General features: G+C 57.1%; 1 protein-coding gene across 4 annotated transcripts in view; it reads left to right on the forward strand.

Annotated features, from left to right (window-relative positions):
• The window catches only part of CNTFR (ciliary neurotrophic factor receptor), a 624317-nt gene that overhangs the window by 259664 nt on the left and 343441 nt on the right, over positions 1 to 21212 (forward strand). For all 4 annotated transcript variants that reach the window (XM_075330032.1, XM_075330023.1, XM_075330008.1 and 1 more), the window contains one exon: positions 10087 to 10166. The gene's annotated coding sequence lies outside the window, so the exon portion shown is untranslated. The remainder of the gene's footprint in view (positions 1 to 10086; positions 10167 to 21212) is intronic.

The raw sequence follows: 21212 nt of genomic DNA on the forward strand, positions 1-21212 counted from the left end.
CCTTAGCCCCAGCCATAGCCCTGACCTTAGCCCCAGCCATAGTCCTGACCTTAGCCCCAGCCATAGTCCTGACCTTAGCCCCAGCCATAGTCCTGACCTTAGCCCCAGCCATAGTCCTGACCTTAGCCTCAGCCATAGTCCTGACCTTAGCCCCAGCCATAGCCCTGACCTTAGCCCCAGCCATAGTCCTGACCTTAGCCCCAGCCATAGTCCTGACCTTAGCCCCAGCCATAGTCCTGACCTTAGCCCCAGCCATAGCCCTGACCTTAGCCTCAGCCATAGTCCTGACCTTAGCCCCAGCCATAGTCCTGACCTTAGCCCCAGCCATAGTCCTGACCTTAGCCCCAGCCATAGTCCTGACCTTAGCCCCAGCCATAGTCCTGACCTTAGCCCCAGCCATAGTCCTGACCTTAGCCCCAGCCATAGTCCTGACCTTAGCCTCAGCCATAGCCCTGACCTTAGCCCCAGCCATAGTCCTGACCTTAGCCCCAGCCATAGTCCTGACCTTAGCCCCAGCCATAGTCCTGACCTTAGCCCCAGCCATAGTCCTGACCTTAGCCTCAGCCATAGCCCTGACCTTAGCCCCAGCCATAGTCCTGATCTTAGCCCCAGCCATAGTCCTGACCTTAGCCCCAGCCATAGTCCTGACCTTAGCCCCAGCCATAGTCCTGACCTTAGCCTCAGCCATAGCCCTGACCTTAGCCCCAGCCATAGTCCTGACCTTAGCCCCAGCCATAGTCCTGACCTTAGCCCCAGCCATAGTCCCTGACCTTAGCCCCAGCCATAGCCCTGACCTTAGCCCCAGCCATAGCCCTGACCTTAGCCCCAGCCATAGTCCTGACCTTAGCCCCAGCCATAGCCCTGACCTTAGCCCCAGCCATAGTCCTGACCTTAGCCCCAGCCATAGTCCTGACCTTAGCCTCAGCCATAGTCCTGACCTTAGCCCCAGCCATAGTCCTGACCTTAGCCCCAGCCATAGTCCTGACCTTAGCCCCAGCCATAGTCCTGACCTTAGCCCCAGCCATAGTCCTGACCTTAGCCCCAGCCATAGTCCTGACCTTAGCCTCAGCCATAGTCCTGACCTTAGCCCCAGCCATAGTCCTGACCTTAGCCCCAGCCATAGTCCTGACCTTAGCCTCAGCCATAGCCCTGACCTTAGCCCCAGCCATAGCCCTGACCTTAGCCCCAGCCATAGTCCTGACCTTAGCCTCAGCCATAGCCCTGACCTTAGCCCCAGCCATAGTCCTGACCTTAGCCCCAGCCATAGCCCTGACCTTAGCCCCAGCCATAGTCCTGACCTTAGCCCCAGCCATAGTCCTGACCTTAGCCCCAGCCATAGTCCTGACCTTAGCCCCAGCCATAGCCCTGACCTTAGCCCCAGCCATAGTCCTGACCTTAGCCCCAGCCATAGTCCTGACCTTAGCCCCAGCCATAGTCCTGACCTTAGCCCCAGCCATAGTCCTGACCTTAGCCTCAGCCATAGTCCTGACCTTAGCCCCAGCCATAGCCCTGACCTTAGCCCCAGCCATAGTCCTGACCTTAGCCCCAGCCATAGTCCTGACCTTAGCCCCAGCCATAGTCCTGACCTTAGCCCCAGCCATAGCCCTGACCTTAGCCTCAGCCATAGTCCTGACCTTAGCCCCAGCCATAGCCCTGACCTTAGCCTCAGCCATAGTCCTGACCTTAGCCCCAGCCATAGTCCTGACCTTAGCCTCAGCCATAGCCCTGACCTTAGCCCCAGCCATAGTCCTGACCTTAGCCCCAGCCATAGCCCTGACCTTAGCCCCAGCCATAGTCCTGACCTTAGCCCCAGCCATAGTCCTGACCTTAGCCCCAGCCATAGTTCTGACCTTAGCCCCAGCCATAGTCCTGACCTTAGCCCCAGCCATAGCCCTGACCTTAGCCTCAGCCATAGTCCTGACCTTAGCCCCAGCCATAGCCCTGACCTTAGCCCCAGCCATAGTCCTGACCTTAGCCTCAGCCATAGTCCTGACCTTAGCCCCAGCCATAGTCCTGACCTTAGCCCTAGCCATAGTCCTGACCTTAGCCCCAGCCATAGTCCTGACCTTAGCCCCAGCCATAGTCCTGACGCTCCCTCTAGCCATAGTCCTGACCTTAGCCCCAGCCATAGTCCTGACCTTAGCCCCAGCCATAGTCCTGACCTTAGCCCCAGCCATAGTCCTGACCTTAGCCTCAGCCATAGCCCTGACCTTAGCCTCAGCCATAGTCCTGACCTTAGCCCCAGCCATAGCCCTGACCTTAGCCCCAGCCATAGTCCTGACCTTAGCCTCAGCCATAGCCCTGACCTTAGCCCCAGCCATAGTCCTGACCTTAGCCCCAGCCATAGCCCTGACCTTAGCCCCAGCCATAGTCCTGACCTTAGCCTCAGCCATAGTCCTGACCTTAGCCCCAGCCATAGTCCTGACCTTAGCCTCAGCCATAGTCCTGACCTTAGCCCCAGCCATAGTCCTGACCTTAGCCCCAGCCATAGTCCTGACCTTAGCCCTAGCCATAGTCCTGACCTTAGCCCCAGCCATAGTTCTGACCTTAGCCCCAGCCATAGTCCTGACCTTAGCCTCAGCCATAGTCCTGACCTTAGCCCCAGCCATAGTCCTGACCTTAGCCCTAGCCATAGTCCTGACCTTAGCCCTAGCCATAGTCCTGACCTTAGCCCCAGCCATAGTCCTGACCTTAGCCCCAGCCATAGTCCTGACCTTACCCCCAGCCATAGCCCTGACGCTCCCTCTAGCCCTCTCTCTAGTAATTTGCGCCTGTATTCGGTGTGGCCCCCTCTTGTATGTTGTCTCTTGCAGCATGTGGGGGTCTCTGCGGCTCGGGGTCCTGTGTGATTTCAGGTGATTGATGCTCAGATGTGGAGCGGGTGAAGGTCTGTGTGATAAATGGCGGAGCAGCTCGTACGCTGAGGACCGGTGTCACTGGCGAGGAGCGATGTCCGCACGATGCGATAACACCAGACGTCTCATCGCCACTTATCGCTTTGTCTCCGCTGTCACCGGCTCTTCCCGCGATCCCTCACCTGCCGGAGCGGCCGCCATGACGGCACATTCCCTGCGGCTCGTCCATCACCTCCCGCCAGCAACTCATGCACGGCCCTTATCGGATCTGATATCTGCAGGGTATATATGTATCTGTCAAAAGGAGCGATGCTCTGCAGAGAGGTCAGTGGTGTAATAATCTGCAGGATATATCACTATGTATCTGTCAGGAGGTGGAGGAGCGATGCTCTGCAGAATCTCAATATCTGCAGGGTATATCACTATGTATCATTTCAGGAGATAGAGGAGGGATGCTCTGCATATCTGTAGAGGTCAGCGGTGTAATAATCTGCAGGATATATCACTATGTATCTGTCAGGAGGTGGAGGAGCGATGCTCTGCAGAGAGGTCAGCGGTGTAATAATCTGCAGGATATATCACTATGTATCTGTCAGGAGGTGGAGGAGCGATGCTCTGCAGAGAGGTCAGTGGTGTAATAGTCTGCAGGGTGTATAAGTGTGCAGGAACGATGCTCTGCAGTGCTGTCTGTAGCTTTCCTCCCTGTGATGAGGACACGTCGGATTTGTCGGGGCCGAGGATAAATCTGTTTCCTCTCCTCGGGGAACGCTCAGGATCTGGCGCAGCAACAGAGTATATACAGGAGGAGAGCAGAGACAGGACAGAGACAGGACAGAGACAGGACAGAGTGCACAGAGGAGACAGGACAGAGACAGGACAGAGTGCACAGAGGAGACAGGACAGAGACAGGACAGAGACAGGACAGAGACAGGACAGAGTGCACAGAGGAGACAGCAGAGACAGGACAGAGACAGGACAGAGACAGGACAGAGACAGGACAGAGACAGGACAGAGGAGACAGGACAGAGGAGACAGGACAGAGTGCACAGAGGAGACAGCAGAGACAGGACAGAGTGCACAGAGGAGGCAGCAGAGACAGGACAGAGACAGGACAGAGGAGACAGCAGAGACAGGACAGAGTGCACAGAGGAGACAGCAGAGACAGGACAGAGACAGGACAGAGACAGGACAGAGGAGACAGGACAGAGTGCACAGAGGAGACAGCAGAGACAGGACAGAGTGCACAGAGGAGGCAGCAGAGACAGGACAGAGACAGGACAGAGACAGGACAGAGGAGACAGGACAGAGTGCACAGAGGAGGCAGCAGAGACAGGACAGAGTGCACAGAGGAGGCAGCAGAGACAGGACAGAGGACAGAGGAGACAGCAGAGACAGGACAGAGTGCACAGAGGAGACAGCAGAGACAGGACAGAGACAGGACAGAGACAGGACAGAGACAGGACAGAGGAGACAGGACAGAGTGCACAGAGGAGACAGCAGAGACAGGACAGAGTGCACAGAGGAGACAGCAGAGACAGGACAGAGTGCACAGAGGAGACAGCAGAGACAGGACAGAGTGCACAGAGGAGACAGCAGAGACAGGACAGAGTGCACAGAGGAGACAGCAGAGACAGGACAGAGTGCACAGAGGAGACAGCAGAGACAGGACAGAGTGCACAGAGGAGACAGCAGAGACAGGACAGAGTGCACAGAGGAGACAGCAGAGACAGGACAGAGTGCACAGAGGAGACAGCAGAGACAGGACAGAGTGCACAGAGGAGACAGCAGAGACAGGACAGAGTGCACAGAGGAGACAGCAGAGACAGGACAGAGTGCACAGAGGAGACAGCAGAGACAGGACAGAGTGCACAGAGGAGACAGCAGAGACAGGACAGAGTGCACAGAGGAGACAGCAGAGACAGGACAGAGTGCACAGAGGAGACAGCAGAGACAGGACAGAGTGCACAGAGGAGACAGGACAGAGACAGCACAGAGTGCACAGAGGAGACAGCAGAGACAGGACAGAGTGCACAGAGGAGACAGCAGAGACAGGACAGAGTGCACAGAGGAGACAGCAGAGACAGGACAGAGTGCACAGAGGAGACAGGACAGAGACAGGACAGAGTGCACAGAGGAGACAGGACAGAGTGCACAGAGGAGACAGCAGAGACAGGACAGAGGGCACAGAGGAGACAGCAGAGACAGGACAGAGACAGGACAGAGTGCACAGAGGAGACAGGACAGAGACAGGACAGAGACAAGACAGAGTGCACAGAGGAGACAGAGACAGGACAGAGACAGGAGAGAGTGCACAGAGGAGACAGAGACAGGACAGAGTGCACAGAGGAGACAGCAAAGACAAGACAGAGACAGGACAGAGTGCACAGAGGAGGCAGCAGAGACAGGACAGAGACAGGACAGAGTGCACAGAGGATACAGCAGAGACAGGATAGTGACAAACAGAGTGCACAGAGGAGGCAACAGAGACAGGACAGAGACAGGACAGAGAGAGGACAGAGGAGACAGCAGAGACAGGACATAGACAGGACAGAGTGCACAGAGGAGGCAGCAGAGACAGGACAGAGACAGGACAGAGAGAGGACAGAGGAGACAGCAGAGACAGGTCAGAGACAGGACAGAGTGCACAGAGGAGACAGCAGAGACAGGACAGAGACAGGACAGAGAGAGGACAGAGGAGACAGCAGAGACAGGACAGAGACAGGACAGAGTGCACAGAGGAGGCAGCAGAGACAGGACAGAGTGCACAGAGGAGGCAGCAGAGACAGGACAGAGACAGGACAGAGAGAGGACAGAGGAGACAGCAGAGACAGGACAGAGACAGGACAGAGTGCACAGAGGAGGCAGCAGAGACAGGACAGAGACAGGACAGAGAGAGGACAGAGGAGACAGCAGAGACAGGACAGAGACAGGACAGAGTGCACAGAGGAGGCAGCAGAGACAGGACAGAGACAGGACAGAAACAGGACAGAAAGAAGAGACAAAGAGATAATAGATAGAGAAAAGACAGAACAGATGCAAATCTGCAGCATTAGCAATGACCTGGGTATAGAGATTACTTCTGTGTCTGCTGTCAGTCCAGGGTCACTTATCAGTCCGGTGTCTGCTGTCAGTCCAGGGTCACTTATCAGTCCGGTGTCTGCTGTCAGTCCAGGGTCACTTATCAGTCCGGTGTCTGCTGTCAGTCCAGGGTCACTTATCAGTCCGGTGTCTGCTGTCAGTCCGGGGTCACTTATCAGTCCGGTGTCTGCTGTCAGTCCAGGGTCACTTATCAGTCCGGTGTCTGCTGTCAGTCCAGGGTCACTTATCAGTCCGGTGTGTGCTGTCAGTCCAGGGTCACTTATCAGTCCGGTGTCTGCTGTCAGTCCAGGGTCACTTATCAGTCCGGTGTCTGCTGTCAGTCCAGAGTCACTTATCAGTCCGGTGTGTGCTGTCAGTCCAGGGTCACTTATCAGTCCGGTGTCTGCTGTCAGTCCAGGGTCACTTATCAGTCCGGTGTCTGCTGTCAGTCCAGGGTCACTTATCAGTCCGGTGTCTGCTGTCAGTCCGGGGTCACTTATCAGTCCGGTGTCTGCTGTCAGTCCAGGGTCACTTATCAGTCCGGTGTCTGCTGTCAGTCCAGGGTCACTTATCAGTCCGGTGTCTGCTGTCAGTCCAGGGTCACTTATCAGTCCGGTGTCTGCTGTCAGTCCGGGGTCACTTATCAGTCCGGTGTCTGCTGTCAGTCCAGGGTCACTTATCAGTCCGGTGTGTGCTGTCAGTCCAGGGTCACTTATCAGTCCGGTGTCTGCTGTCAGTCCAGGGTCACTTATCAGTCCGGTGTCTGCTGTCAGTCCGGGGTCACTTATCAGTCCGGTGTCTGCTGTCAGTCCGGGGTCACTTATCAGTCCGGTGTCTGCTGTCAGTCCAGGGTCACTTATCAGTCCGGTGTCTGCTGTCAGTCCAGGGTCACTTATCAGTCCGGTGTGTGCTGTCAGTCCAGGGTCACTTATCAGTCCGGTGTCTGCTGTCAGTCCAGGGTCACTTATCAGTCCGGTGTGTGCTGTCAGTCCAGGGTCACTTATCAGTCCGGTGTCTGCTGTCAGTCCAGGGTCACTTATCAGTCCGGTGTCTGCTGTCAGTCCAGGGTCACTTATCAGTCCGGTGTCTGCTGTCAGTCCGGGGTCACTTATCAGTCCGGTGTCTGCTGTCAGTCCGGGGTCACTTATCAGTCCGGTGTCTGCTGTCAGTCCGGGGTCACTTATCAGTCCGGTGTCTGCTGTCAGTCCAGGGTCACTTATCAGTCCGGTGTCTGCTGTCAGTCCAGGGTCACTTATCAGTCCGGTGTCTGCTGTCAGTCCAGGGTCACTTATCAGTCCGGTGTCTGCTGTCAGTCCAGGGTCACTTATCAGTCCGGTGTCTGCTGTCAGTCCAGGGTCACTTATCAGTCCGGTGTCTGCTGTCAGTCCAGGGTCTCTTATCAGTCCGGTGTCTGCTGTCAGTCCAGGGTCACTTATCAGTCCGGTGTCTGCTGTCAGTCCAGGGTCACTTATCAGTCCGGTGTCTGCTGTCAGTCCAGGGTCACTTATCAGTCCGGTGTCTGCTGTCAGTCCAGGGTCACTTATCAGTCCGGTGTCTGCTGTCAGTCCAGGGTCACTTATCAGTCCGGTGTCTGCTGTCAGTCCAGGGTCACTTATCAGTCCGGTGTCTGCTGTCAGTCCAGGGTCACTTATCAGTCCGGTGTCTGCTGTCAGTCCAGGGTCTCTTATCAGTCCGGTGTCTGCTGTCAGTCCGGTGTCTGCTGTTAGTCCAGGGTCACTTATCAGTCCGGTGTCTGCTGTCAGTCCAGGGTCTCTTATCAGTCCGGTGTCTGCTGTCATTCCAGGGTCACTTATCAGTCCGCTGTCTGCTGTCAGTCCGGGGTCACTTATCAGTCCGGTGTCTGCTGTCAGTCCAGGGCCTCTTATCAGTCCGGTGCCTGCTGTCAGTCCAGGGTCACTTATCAGTCCGGTGTCTGCTGTCAGTCCAGGGTCACTTATCAGTCCAGGGTCACTTATCAGTCCGGTGTCTGCTGTCAGTCCGGTGTCTGCTGTCAGTCCAGGGTCACTTATTAGTCCAGGGTCACTTATCAGTCCGGTGCCTGCTGTCAGTCCAGGGTCTCTTATCAGTCCGGTGTCTGCTGTCAGTCCAGGGTCACTTATCAGTCCGGTGTCTGCTGTCAGTCCGGTGTCTGCTGTCAGTCCGGAGTCACTTATCAGTCCAGGGTCACTTATCAGTCCGGTGTCTGCTGTCAGTCCAGGGTCACTTATTAGTCCAGGGTCACTTATCAGTCCGGTGTCTGCTGTCAGTCCGGTGTCTGCTGTCAGTCCAGGGTCACTTATCAGTCCGGTGTCTGCTGTCAGTCCGGTGTCTGCTGTCAGTCCGGGGTCACTTATCAGTCCAGGGTCACTTATCAGTCCGGTGTCTGCTGTCAGTCCGGGGTCACTTATCAGTCCGGTGTCTGCTGTCAGTCCGGGGTCACTTATCAGTCCAGGGTCACTTATCAGTCCGGTGTCTGCTGTCAGTCCGGAGTCACTTATCAGTCCAGGGTCACTTATCAGTCCGGTGTCTGCTGTCAGTCCAGGGTCACTTATCAGTCCGGTGTCACTTATCAGTCTGGTGTCTGCTGTCAGTCCAGGGTCACTTATCAGTCCAGAGTCACTTATCAGTCCGGTGTCACTTATCAGTCTGGTGTCTGCTGTCAGTCCAGGGTCACTTATCAGTCCAGAGTCACTTATCAGTCCGGTGTCACTTATCAGTCTGGTGTCTGCTGTCAGTCCAGAGTCACTTATCAGTCCGGTGTGTGCTGTCAGTCCGGTGTCTGCTGTCAGTCCGGTGTCTGCTGTCAGTCCGGGGTCACTTATCAGTCCGGTGTCTGCTGTCAGTCCAGAGTCACTTATCAGTCCGGTGTCTGCTGTCAGTCCAGGGTCACTTATCAGTCCGGTGTCTGCTGTCAGTCCGGGGTCACTTATCAGTCTGGTGTCTGCTGTCAGTCCAGGGTCACTTATCAGTCCGGTGTCTGCTGTCAGTCCGGAGTCACTTATCAGTCCGGTGTCTGCTGTCAGTCCGGTGTCTGGTGTCAGTCCAGGGTCACTTATCAGTCCGGTGTCTGCTGTCAGTCCAGAGTCACTTATCAGTCCGGTGTCTGCTGTCAGTCCGGTGTCTGCTGTCAGTCCAGGGTCACTTATCAGTCCGGTGTCTGCTGTCAGTCCGGAGTCACTTATCAGTCCGGTGTCTGCTGTCAGTCCGGTGTCTGCTGTCAGTCCAGGGTCACTTATCAGTCCGGTGTCTGCTGTCAGTCCAGAGTCACTTATCAGTCCGGTGTCTGCTGTCAGTCCAGGGTCACTTATCAGTCCGGTGTCTGCTGTCAGTCCGGGGTCACTTATCAGTCTGGTGTCTGCTGTCAGTCCAGGGTCACTTATCAGTCCGGTGTCTGCTGTCAGTCCGGAGTCACTTATCAGTCCGGTGTCTGCTGTCAGTCCGGTGTCTGGTGTCAGTCCAGGGTCACTTATCAGTCCGGTGTCTGCTGTCAGTCCGGTGTGTGCTGTCAGTCCGGAGTCACTTATCAGTCCGGTGTCTGCTGTCAGTCCGGTGTCTGCTGTCAGTCCGGTGTGTGCTGTCAGTCCGGAGTCACTTATCAGTCCGGTGTCTGCTGTCAGTCCGGTGTCTGCTGTCAGTCCGGTGTGTGCTGTCAGTCCAGGGTCACTTATCAGTCCGGTGTCTGCTGTCAGTCCGGTGTCTGCTGTCAGTCCGGTGTGTGCTGTCAGTCCGGAGTCACTTATCAGTCCGGTGTCTGCTGTCAGTCCTGAATCATTTATCAGTCCAGTGTGAGTTGTCAGTCCGGTGTGTGCTGTCAGTCCGGTGTCTGCTGTCAGTCCGGTGTCTGCTGTCAGTCCGGTGTGTGCTGTCAGTCCGGTGTGTGCTGTCAGTCCGGTGTCTGCTGTCAGTCCGGTGTCTGCTGTCAGTCCGGAGTCACTTATCAGTCCGGTGTGTGCTTTCAGTCTGGTGTGTGCTGTCAGTCCGGTGTGTGCTGTCAGTCCGGTGTGTGCTGTCAGTCTGGTGTCTGCTGTCAGTCCGTGGTCAGTTTTGGGTCAGTTGTCAGTCCAGTGTGAGTTGTCAGGCCTCTGGTAGCCTGTTTATTGGCCGTCACCATAGTCCCCCCAGTGTAATCTTCTCTTCGTTCCTTTTTGTGCAGGTATTCACAGCTGCAGACGTGTCCCCCGGAGCAGCGCTCGGTTGATGAGCTGACAGGCGGCACTGAGGATCGCTCACACGGTAAGCCGTGCGGAGGCTGCAAGAGGAGCGGGGTTTGGTGTATGTTTCTTGTTTGGTTGGAGCTGTGCTGGTGGAGGGGCCCGATGTAGTGTGGGGGTCCCCAGCAGTGACAGCACCTGATATACACACGTCCATTACTCGATATACCCCTCTCCCCCCATCCCTGACCCCGGAGCTTACAATCTAATATCACACTGGCAGGTACGTGGTTCAGACGTTGCGCCCCAACCTCTCCGCTCTCTGTGAATGTGATGATTGGGGTCCTGCTCATCCCGGGAACGTCGGGCGGTGCACACTCAGCTCTGCTGTGCGGCTGCGGCTTCCAGACCTTCCCTGCCTTTTCTCAGCCTCACACTTCACAATAAAAACGGTCTGCGCTAGTTCTAAGTGACTGGATGAAGAGCGTCCGCCATGCTGTGACCTGCAGCACCGCTCTCCTGTGTCCCTGCTGATTATCATAGATATGGGCATTAACCACGTCACTGCCAGTCGGCCTCGTGATGTTCTGCATTCACCTGACGTGGAGCAGCCAGGAGTAATTATACAATGGAAGTCGCCATCAGCTTTCTGCCACCAGAGGCCGGCATCTGCAAACCCGCTCCTGCCTGCGACCGCGAACCCCGAGCAGATCCGGGGCTAATACCTGTTCCCCGGCTACAGGATTCCCTGCAAGTGACCGCCTGCACTGATACACTGTAACAGACCCTCAGAGCAGGGGAAATCTGAGCTGCTGTGATACATGGCTGGAGGATAGCCTGCACTGATACACTGTAACAGACCCTCAGAGCAGGGGAGATCTGAGCTGCTGTGATACATGGCTGGAGGATAGCCTGCACTGATACACTGTAACAGACCCTCAGAGCAGGAGAGATTATAGCTGCTGTGATACATAGCTGGAGGATAGCCTGCACTGATACACTGTAACAGACCCTCAGAGCAGGGGAGATCTGAGCTGCTGTGATACATGGCTGGAGGATAGCCTGCACTGATACACTGTAACAGACCCTCAGAGCAGGGGAGATCTGAGCTGCTGTGATACATGGCTGGAGGATAGCCTGCACTGATACACTGTAACAGACCCTCAAAGCAGGGGAGATCTGAGCTGCTGTGATACATGGCTGGAGGATAGCCTGCACTGATACACTGCAACAGACCCTCAGAGCAGGGGAGATCTCAGCTGCTGTGATACATAGCTGGAGGATAGCCTGCACTGATACACTGTAACAGACCCTCAGAGCAGGGGAGATCTGAGCTGCTGTGATACATGGCTGGAGGATAGCCTGCACTGATACACTGTAACAGACCCTCAGAGCAGGGGAGATCTGAGCTGCTGTGATACATGGCTGGAGGATAGCCTGCACTGATACACTGTAACAGAACCTCAGAGCAGGGGAGATCTGAGCTGCTGTGATACATGGCTGGAGGATAGCCTGCACTGATACACTGTAACAGACCCTCACAGCAGGGGAGATCTGAGCTGCTGTGATACATGGCTGGAGGATAGCCTGCACTGATACACTGTAACAGAACCTCAGAGCAGGGGAGATCTGAGCTGCTGTGATACATGGCTGGAGGATAGCCTGCACTGATACACTGTAACAGACCCTCAGAGCAGGGGAGATCTGAGCTGCTGTGATACATGGCTGGAGGATAGCCTGCACTGATACACTGTAACAGACCCTCAGGGCAGAGGAGATCTGAGCTGCTGTGATACATGGCTGGAGGATAGCCTGCACTGATACACTGTAACAGACCCTCAGAGCAGGGGAGATCTGAGCTGCTGTGATACATGGCTGGAGGATAGCCTGCACTGATATACTGTAACAGACCCTCAGAGCAGAGGAGATCTGAGCTGCTGTGATACATGGTTGGAGGATAGCCTGCACTGATACACTGTAACAGACCCTCAGGGCAGAGGAGATCTGAGCTGCTGTGATACATGGCTGGAGGATAGCCTGCACTGATATACTGTAACAGACCCTCAGAGCAGGGGAGATCTAAGCTGCTGTGATACATGGTTGGAGGATAGCCTGCACTGATACACTGTAACAGAACCTCAGAGCAGGGGAGATCTGAGCTGCTGTGATACATGGCTGGAGGATAGCCTGCACTGATACACTGTAACAGAACCTCAGAGCAGGGGAGATCTGAGCTGCTGTGATACATGGCTGGAGGATAGCCTGCACTGATACACTGTAACAGACCCTCAGGGCAGAGGAGATCTGAGCTGCTGTGATACATGGCTGGAGGATAGCCTGCACTGATACACTGTAACAGACCCTCAGAGCAGGAGACATCTGAGCTGCTGTGATACATGGCTGGAGGATAGCCTGCACTGATACACTGTAACAGACCCTCAGAGCAGGGGAGATCTGAGCTGCTGTGATACATGGCTGGAGGATAGCCTGCACTGATACACTGTAACAGAACCTCAGAGCAGGGGAGATCTGAGCTGCTGTGATACATGGCTGGAGGATAGCCTGCACTGATACAGTGTAACATACCCTCAGAGCAGGGGAGATCTGAGCTGCTGTGATACATGGCTGGAGGATAGCCTGCACTGATACACTGTAACAGATCCTCAGAGCAGGGGAGATCTGAGCTGCTGTGATACATGGCTGGAGGATAGCCTGCACTGATACACTGTAACAGACCCTCAGAGCAGGGGAGATCTGAGCTGCTGTGATACATGGCTGGAGGATAGCCTGCACTGATACACTGTAACAGACCCTCACAGCAGGGGAGATCTGAGCTGCTGTGATACATGGCTGGAGGATAGCCTGCACTGATACACTGTAACAGACCCTCAGAGCAGGGGAGATCTGAGCTGCTGTGATACATGGCTGGAGGATAGCCTGCACTGATACACTGTAACAGAACCTCAGAGCAGGGGAGATCTGAGCTGCTGTGATACATGGCTGGAGGATAGCCTGCACTGATACACTGTAACAGACCCTCACAGCAGGGGAGATCTGAGCTGCTGTGATACATGGCTGGAGGATAGCCTGCACTGACACACTGTAACAGACCCTCAGAGCAGGGGAGATCTGAGCTGCTGTGATACATGGCTGGAGGATAGCCTGCACTGATACACTGTAACAGACCCTCAGAGTAGGGGAGATCTCAGCTGCTGTGATACATGGCTGGAGGATAGCCTGCAATGACACACTGTAACAGACCCTCAGAGCAGGGGAGATCTGAGCTGCTGTGATACATGGCTGGAGGATAGCCTGCACTGATACACTGTAACAGATCCTCAGAGCAGGGGAGATCTGAGCTGCTGTGATACATGGCTGGAGGATAGCCGGCACTGATACACTGTAACATACCCTCACAGCAGGGGAGATCTGAGCTGCTGTGATACATGGCTGGAGGATAGCCTGCACTGATACACTGTAACAGACCCTCACAGCAGGGGAGATCTGAGCTGCTGTGATACATGGCTGGAGGATAGCCTGCACTGATACACTGTAACAGACCCTCAGAGCAGGGGAGATCTGAGCTGCTGTGATACATGGCTGGAGGATAGCCTGCACTGATACACTGTAACAGAACCTCAGAGCAGGGGAGATCTGAGCTGCTGTGATACATGGCTGGAGGATAGCCTGCACTGATACAGTGTAACATACCCTCAGAGCAGGGGAGATCTGAGCTGCTGTGATACATGGCTGGAGGATAGCCTGCACTGATACACTGTAACAGATCCTCAGAGCAGGGGAGATCTGAGCTGCTGTGATACATGGCTGGAGGATAGCCTGCACTGATACACTGTAACAGACCCTCAGAGCAGGGGAGATCTGAGCTGCTGTGATACATGGCTGGAGGATAGCCTGCACTGATACACTGTAACAGACCCTCAGAGCAGGAGACATCTGAGCTGCTGTGATACATGGCTGGAGGATAGCCTGCACTGATACACTGTAACAGACCCTCAGAGCAGGGGAGATCTGAGCTGCTGTGATACATGGCTGGAGGATAGCCTGCACTGATACACTGTAACAGATCCTCAGAGCAGGGGAGATCTGAGCTGCTGTGATACATGGCTGGAGGATAGCCTGCACTGATACACTGTAACAGACCCTCAGAGCAGGGGAGATCTGAGCTGCTGTGATACATGGCTGGAGGATAGCCTGCACTGATACACTGTAACAGACCCTCAGAGCAGGGGAGATCTGAGCTGCTGTGATACATGGCTGGAGGATAGCCTGCACTGATACACTGTAACAGATCCTCAGAGCAGGGGAGATCTGAGCTGCTGTGATACATGGCTGGAGGATAGCCTGCACTGATACACTGTAACAGACCCTCAGAGCAGGGGAGATCTGAGCTGCTGTGATACATGGCTGGAGGATAGCCTGCACTGATACACTGTAACAGACCCTCACAGCAGGGGAGAGCTGAGCTGCTGTGATACATGGCTGGAGGATAGCCTGCACTGATACACTGTAACAGACCCTCAGAGCAGGGGAGATCTGAGCTGCTGTGATACATGGCTGGAGGATAGCCTGCACTGATACACTGTAACAGACCCTCAGAGCAGGGGAGATCTGAGCTGCTGTGATACATGGCTGGAGGATAGCCTGCACTGATACACTGTAACAGAACCTCAGAGCAGGGGAGATCTGAGCTGCTGTGATACATGGCTGGAGGATAGCCTGCACTGATATACTGTAACAGACCCTCACAGCAGGGGAGATCTGAGCTGCTGTGATACATGGCTGGAGGATAGCCTGCACTGATACACTGTAACAGAACCTCAGAGCAGGGGAGATCTGAGCTGCTGTGATACATGGCTGGAGGATAGCCTGCACTGATACACTGTAACAGACCCTCAGAGCAGGGGAGATCTGAGCTGCTGTGATACATGGCTGGAGGATAGCCTGCACTGATACACTGTAACAGACCCTCAGGGCAGAGGAGATCTGAGCTGCTGTGATACATGGCTGGAGGATAGCCTGCACTGATACACTGTAACAGACCCTCAGAGCAGGGGAGATCTGAGCTGCTGTGATACATGGCTGGAGGATAGCCTGCACTGATATACTGTAACAGACCCTCAGAGCAGAGGAGATCTGAGCTGCTGTGATACATGGTTGGAGGATAGCCTGCACTGATACACTGTAACAGACCCTCAGGGCAGAGGAGATCTGAGCTGCTGTGATACATGGCTGGAGGATAGCCTGCACTGATATACTGTAACAGACCCTCAGAGCAGGGGAGATCTAAGCTGCTGTGATACATGGTTGGAGGATAGCCTGCACTGATACACTGTAACAGAACCTCAGAGCAGGGGAGATCTGAGCTGCTGTGATACATGGCTGGAGGATAGCCTGCACTGATACACTGTAACAGAACCTCAGAGCAGGGGAGATCTGAGCTGCTGTGATACATGGCTGGAGGATAGCCTGCACTGATACACTGTAACAGACCCTCAGGGCAGAGGAGATCTGAGCTGCTGTGATACATGGCTGGAGGATAGCCTGCACTGATACACTGTAACAGAACCTCAGAGCAGGGGAGATCTGAGCTGCTGTGATACATGGCTGGAGGATAGCCTGCACTGATACACTGTAACAGACCCTCAGAGCAGGGGAGATCTGAGCTGCTGTGATACATGGCTGGAGGATAGCCTGCACTGATACACTGTAACAGACCCTCAGAGCAGGAGAGATCTGAGCTGCTGTGATACATGGCTGGAGGATAGCCTGCACTGATACACTGTAACAGACAGTCAGCACAGGAGTGGGGAAAGCAGAGTAGTTATAAATGTCTCATGATGTAATGATTAATATTCACATAAACCGGTACTGTCTCTTTAATAGGATGGCGGCTCTGCTGCCGGTGAGCGGAGGAGCTGACGCTCTACATGTGCTCGGCATCTCAGGCTCCCGTGTGATTCCAGTAAGAATCGTGACCCCGAGCGCTGTGACTAAGTGTTCCCCCCCCCCGCATCACCCCCCCCCAATCTCCCCCCATCTCCCCGCACCAGCCCCCCCATCTCCCTGCACCGACCCCCCATCTCCCCCCGCTTGACCCCCCCTATCACCCCTGCACCGACCCCCCATCTCCCCCCACTTGACCCCCCCTATCATCCCCGCACCAACCCCCCCCATCCCCCCGCACCGACCCCTCCATCTCCCCCTATCACCCCCGCTCCGACTCCCCCACTGCTGCTCCTGGATGGAGGAGCCTAACAGGAGGCAGCAGCTCGCCATATGCCCGGCGTCACCCACCGCCACTGACTGCGAGACCTGAGGGCGCTGATTATACGGAAGCGCAATATGAGCGGCCACAGCACCGAGGAGTGGAGGCGATCACGGGACGTGGACCTTACATCTTCAGAACATCTGCCGGACATCCCCCACAATCCAGTGTCATGTTCCCCCATGAAGCCCCCATATTTTCCAGAGTAATCTCCGGCTATCATTGCGTAAAGACCTAAGCGGGCGTCATTTCTCCAGAGGACAGGCCTCCGTTCCAGCCTCCACTCCAGCCTCCGTTCCAGCCTCCACTCCAGCCTCCATTCCAGCCTCCACCCCAGCCTCCACTCCAGCCTCCATTCCAGCCTCCACTCCAGCCTCCACTCCAGCCTCCGTTCCAGCCTCCGTTCCAGCCTCCACTCCAGCCTCCGTTCCAGCCTCCACTCCAGCCTCCACTCCAGCCTCCATTCCAGCCTCCACTCCAGCCTCCACTCCAGCCTCCGTTCCAGCCTCCACTCCAGCCTCCACTCCAGCCTCCGTTCCAGCCTCCACTCCAGCCTCCATTCCAGCCTCCACCCCAGCCTCCACTCCAGCCTCCATTCCAGCCTCCACTCCAGCCTCCGTTCCAGCCTCCGTTCCAGCCTCCACTCCAGCCTCCGTTCCAGCCTCCACTCCAGCCTCCACTCCAGCCTCCATTCCAGCCTCCACTCCAGCCTCCACTCCAGCCTCCGTTCCAGCCTCCACTCCAGCCTCCACTCCAGCCTCCGTTCCAGCCTCCACTCCAGCCTCCTTTGCTCTCTTGCTCTGCACCTTGATGGCCTGTAAGAGCATTGGCTGAGGTCACTGAAGAGGCCTTCGGGACAGGATGTGACCGCGGTCCTGCTCCCCGGGTTCTGGTGTGTGGGGTCCAGAGTCCAGGCCCCTGTAGTCTTCATTCCCAGGGCACTAACATCTCCGAGTTACATAGAGTTGTTGGTGGATCTAGAGATCAGCGGCTTCTCCAAAGAGGCACAGGAACGGGTTCCAACACGTCAACCCCTGAACTTGTCTCCCTGCTGCAGCGTCCCCAGACCGCCGTCATCTCTGCACCTGGGCACATTTTCCCATCGTCGGCCCTCGCAGTTCCCATCGTCGGCCCCCGCAGCTCCCATCGTCGGCCCCCGCAGTTCCCATCGTCGCCCCCGCAGTTCCCATCGTCGGCCCCCGCAGCTCCCATCGTCGGCCCCCGCAGTTCCCATCGTCGCCCCCGCAGTTCCCATCGTCGGCCCCTGCAGTTCCCATCGTCGGCCCCCGCAGTTCCCATCGTCGCCCCCCGCAGTTCCCATCGTCGGCCCCCGCAGTTCCCGTCGTCGGCCCCCGCAGTTCCCATCGTCGGCCCTCGCAGTTCCCGTCGTCGGCCCTCGCAGTTCCCATCGTCGGCCCCCGCAGTTCCCATCGTCGCCCCCCGCAGTTCCCGTCGTCGGCCCTCGCAGTTCCCATCGTCGGCCCCCGCAGTTCCCATCGTCGGCCCCCGCAGTTCCCGTCGTCGGCCCTCGCAGTTCCCATCGTCGGCCCCCGCAGTTCCCGTCGTCGGCCCCCGCAGTTCCCATCGTCGGCCCCCGCAGTTCCCATCGTCGGCCCCCGCAGTTCCCATCGTCGGCCCTCGCAGTTCCCATTGTCGGCCCCCGCAGTTCCCATCGTCGGCCCCCACAATTCCCATCGTCGGCCCCCGCAGTTCCCATCATCGGCCCTCGCAGTTCCCATCGTCGGCCCCCGCAGTTCCCGTCGTCGGCCCTCGCAGTTCCCATCGTCGGCCCCCGCAGTTCCCATCGTCGCCCCCCGCAGTTCCCGTCGTCGGCCCTCGCAGTTCCCATCGTCGGCCCCCGCAGTTCCCGTCGTCGGCCCCCGCAGTTCCCATCGTCGGCCCCCGCAGTTCCCATCGTCGGCCCCCGCAGTTCCCATCGTCGGCCCTCGCAGTTCCCATCGTCGGCCCCCGCAGTTCCCATCGTCGGCCCCCGCAGTTCCCATCGTCGGCCCCCCGCAGTTCCCATCGTCGGCCCCCATATTTCTTTGGCCGCAGGGATTTACAGTAATAAATCTCTGGGGGCTTCAGCCATAGAAAGGCAGTAACTGAACAATGTGTCCTGATTATCTGGATTATCTCACTAATCCCTTGTGAATGGCAGCAGCCCCCCATGAGATGTCTGCAGTCACAGCGGGGGCAGGGAGAGCCCCGGGGATTAACCCCTGTGTGACCGGAGTGCTGCACTGAACTCCATGGGTGAGAGTGACTTTGTATCACTCTTGTGGGGCCGTACAGGTGGGACCCCCCAGAGGACACGTCACCATCGCACACACCTGCAAAGACCGATGCGTGGGTCACGGGTTTATGGCAACAAAAAGTCTCAGGATGTGGCGCAAAGATACAAGAAGAGATAGGAAAATGGCGAAACCCGCCCCAGTGACCGCGAAACAGCCCGGAGCTCCGAGGAGGGATTGTGGGAACCCGAGAATATGGCCCATATCTGATGTCTATCTATTGTCTATCCGCGGGGGCCGGACGTAGTCTGCAGGGGGCCGGACGTAGTCTGCAGGGGGCCGGACGTAGTCTGCAGGGGCCGGACGTAGTCTGCAGGGGCCGGACGTAGTCTGCAGGGGCTGGACGTAGTCTGCAGGGGGCCGGACGTAGTCTGCAGGGGGCCGGACGTAGTCTGCAGGGGCCGGACGTAGTCTGCAGGGGCCGGACGTAGTCTGCAGGGGGCCGGACGTAGTCTGCAGGGGCCGGACGTAGTCTGCAGGGGCTGGACGTAGTCTGCAGGGGGCCGGACGTAGTCTGCAGGGGCCGGACGTAGTCTGCGGGGGGCCGGATGTAGTCTGCAGTGGACTGGACTTACTCTGCAGGGGTCGGACTTACTCTGCAGGGGCGTGGCCTTTCAGGACCTAGTGGATCTCCTATGATCGGTGTTAGGTGTAGATTCTGGTTGGTGGCTCGCGGATCCCCAGTTTGGGCCATGTATCCACCCTACTCCAGTCACAGCCGGAGCTGCAGCTACAATCCTGCCTCCTGTTCGCTCTCAGCGCTGGTTGAGTGCGCGGCGCCCCCCGCAGTGATGCATTGTGGGTTATCCGTGCATTGTGCGGCCGCTCTTCCTCCTCAGTCGTTTGCTTCGCCCCTCTCTCCGCCCTCGCACCCCCCAGTCTTGGCAGTGGCCCTAATCCCGGGGATTAGGGGAGTAATGGCGCAGTGAGTGTGCGGGGTCCCCCGAGCTCTGCCACCTCCGCACCGTGAGCAGGTGTTAACGGTGCGGCAGCGCATCACAATATTAGGGGATTTGTGGAGGGGATGGGGGGGGCGGCATCTTACGGGGCTCCGTCCTGTTAATGGCGTCACTTAGGCCAGGTTCACACCAGCAGGTGCACAATCCGGCAGTGCTCGACGGTCTCCAGCCTTCACTGTCCCCCCTCTGTGTCCCCCCTCTGTGCCCCCTTTTGGACCTCCCCTGTCCCCCTCTGCTGTAATACAGGACAGGCTGTTACTTTGTATCCATGTCAGACATTGTATCCAGCTGAGAGGACAGATCCTGCACAGCCAAGTCTCCAGCCCCCTCTGTGCCCCCTTCTGGCCTTGTCCCGTGCCCCCCTCTGTGCCCCCTCTGTGCCCCCTTCTGGCCTCGTCCCGTGCCCCCCTCTGTGCCCCCTCTGTGCCCCCTTCTGGCCTCGTCCCGTGCCCCCCTCTGTGCCCCCTCTGTGCCCCCTTCTGGCCTCGTCCCGTGCCCCCCTCTGTGCCCCTTCTGTGCCCCCTTCTGGCCTCGTCCCGTGCCCCCCTCTGTGCCCCCTTCTGGCCTCGTCCCATGCCCCCCTCTGTGCCCCTCTGTTCTAATGCAGGACAGGCTGTTACATTGTATCCAGCTAGGATGACGGACTCTGTGCTGCTGGCAGGTCACCCCTCTGTCCCCCTCTGTGACCCCCTTTGTGTCCCTCTCTGTGCCCCCTCCAGTGCCCAATTTGTTCCCCTTTGTGCCCCATTTGTGTCCCCCTCTGTACCGCCTTTATGGCCTGCTCTGACTACTCTTGGACCCCTTTGTCCCCCTCTGGGCCCCTTCCTGTGTCCCCCTCTGGGCCATTTCCTGTGTCCCCCTCTGTGCCCCCTCCTGTGTCCCCCTCTGGGCCCCCTCCTGTGTCCCCCTCTGGGCCATTTCCTGTGTCCCCCTCTGTGCCCCCTCCTGTGTCCCCCTCTGGGCCCCTTCCTGTGTCCCCCTCTGGGCCCCTTCCTGTGTCCCCCTCTGGGCCCCTTCCTGTGTCCCCCTCTGTGCCCCCTCCTGTGTCCCCCTCTGGGCCCCTTCCTGTGTCCCCCTCTGTTCCCCCTCCTGTGTCCCCCTATGTGCCCCCTCTGCTGTAATGCAGGACGGGCTGTTGTACCCGCGTGGGAGGAGGCCGGCCCCCGCGCTGCTGCAGTGTACGCGAGTGCTCATCTTCAGAATATACTGGGATTACGCTGATGTGGAATTGTCCTTTAAGCCCAACATGCGGTTCTGGTGTCAGACTGTGGCGGCCCTGCACGGCATTCGTGGTACCTCGGGGGCGGGACGCGTGTGCTGCCAGTGTGTACGGGGGTCTTCTCGCCTCCGCTGACCTCCACTAGGAAAGAGGAAGCCCCCATTACTGAGAGTCAGCCGACATTACAGCTATAGCCTGGACGCCCCAGTGCAGACCCCCGCCACCATCAGGACCGTCACAGCAAAGTGTGGGGACGGCCCAGACCACCCATCCTCCCAGAGCCGGACCCCAATACTGAAGATCTGGGGTGTAATGGGCAGATATAAGGTGAGCACACAGCTGAGGGTATGTAGCTATGAAGGACAGGAGA

The sequence above is a fragment of the Anomaloglossus baeobatrachus genome, chromosome 1, assembly GCF_048569485.1.
Source record: "Anomaloglossus baeobatrachus isolate aAnoBae1 chromosome 1, aAnoBae1.hap1, whole genome shotgun sequence".
Lineage (NCBI taxonomy): Eukaryota > Metazoa > Chordata > Amphibia > Anura > Aromobatidae > Anomaloglossus > Anomaloglossus baeobatrachus.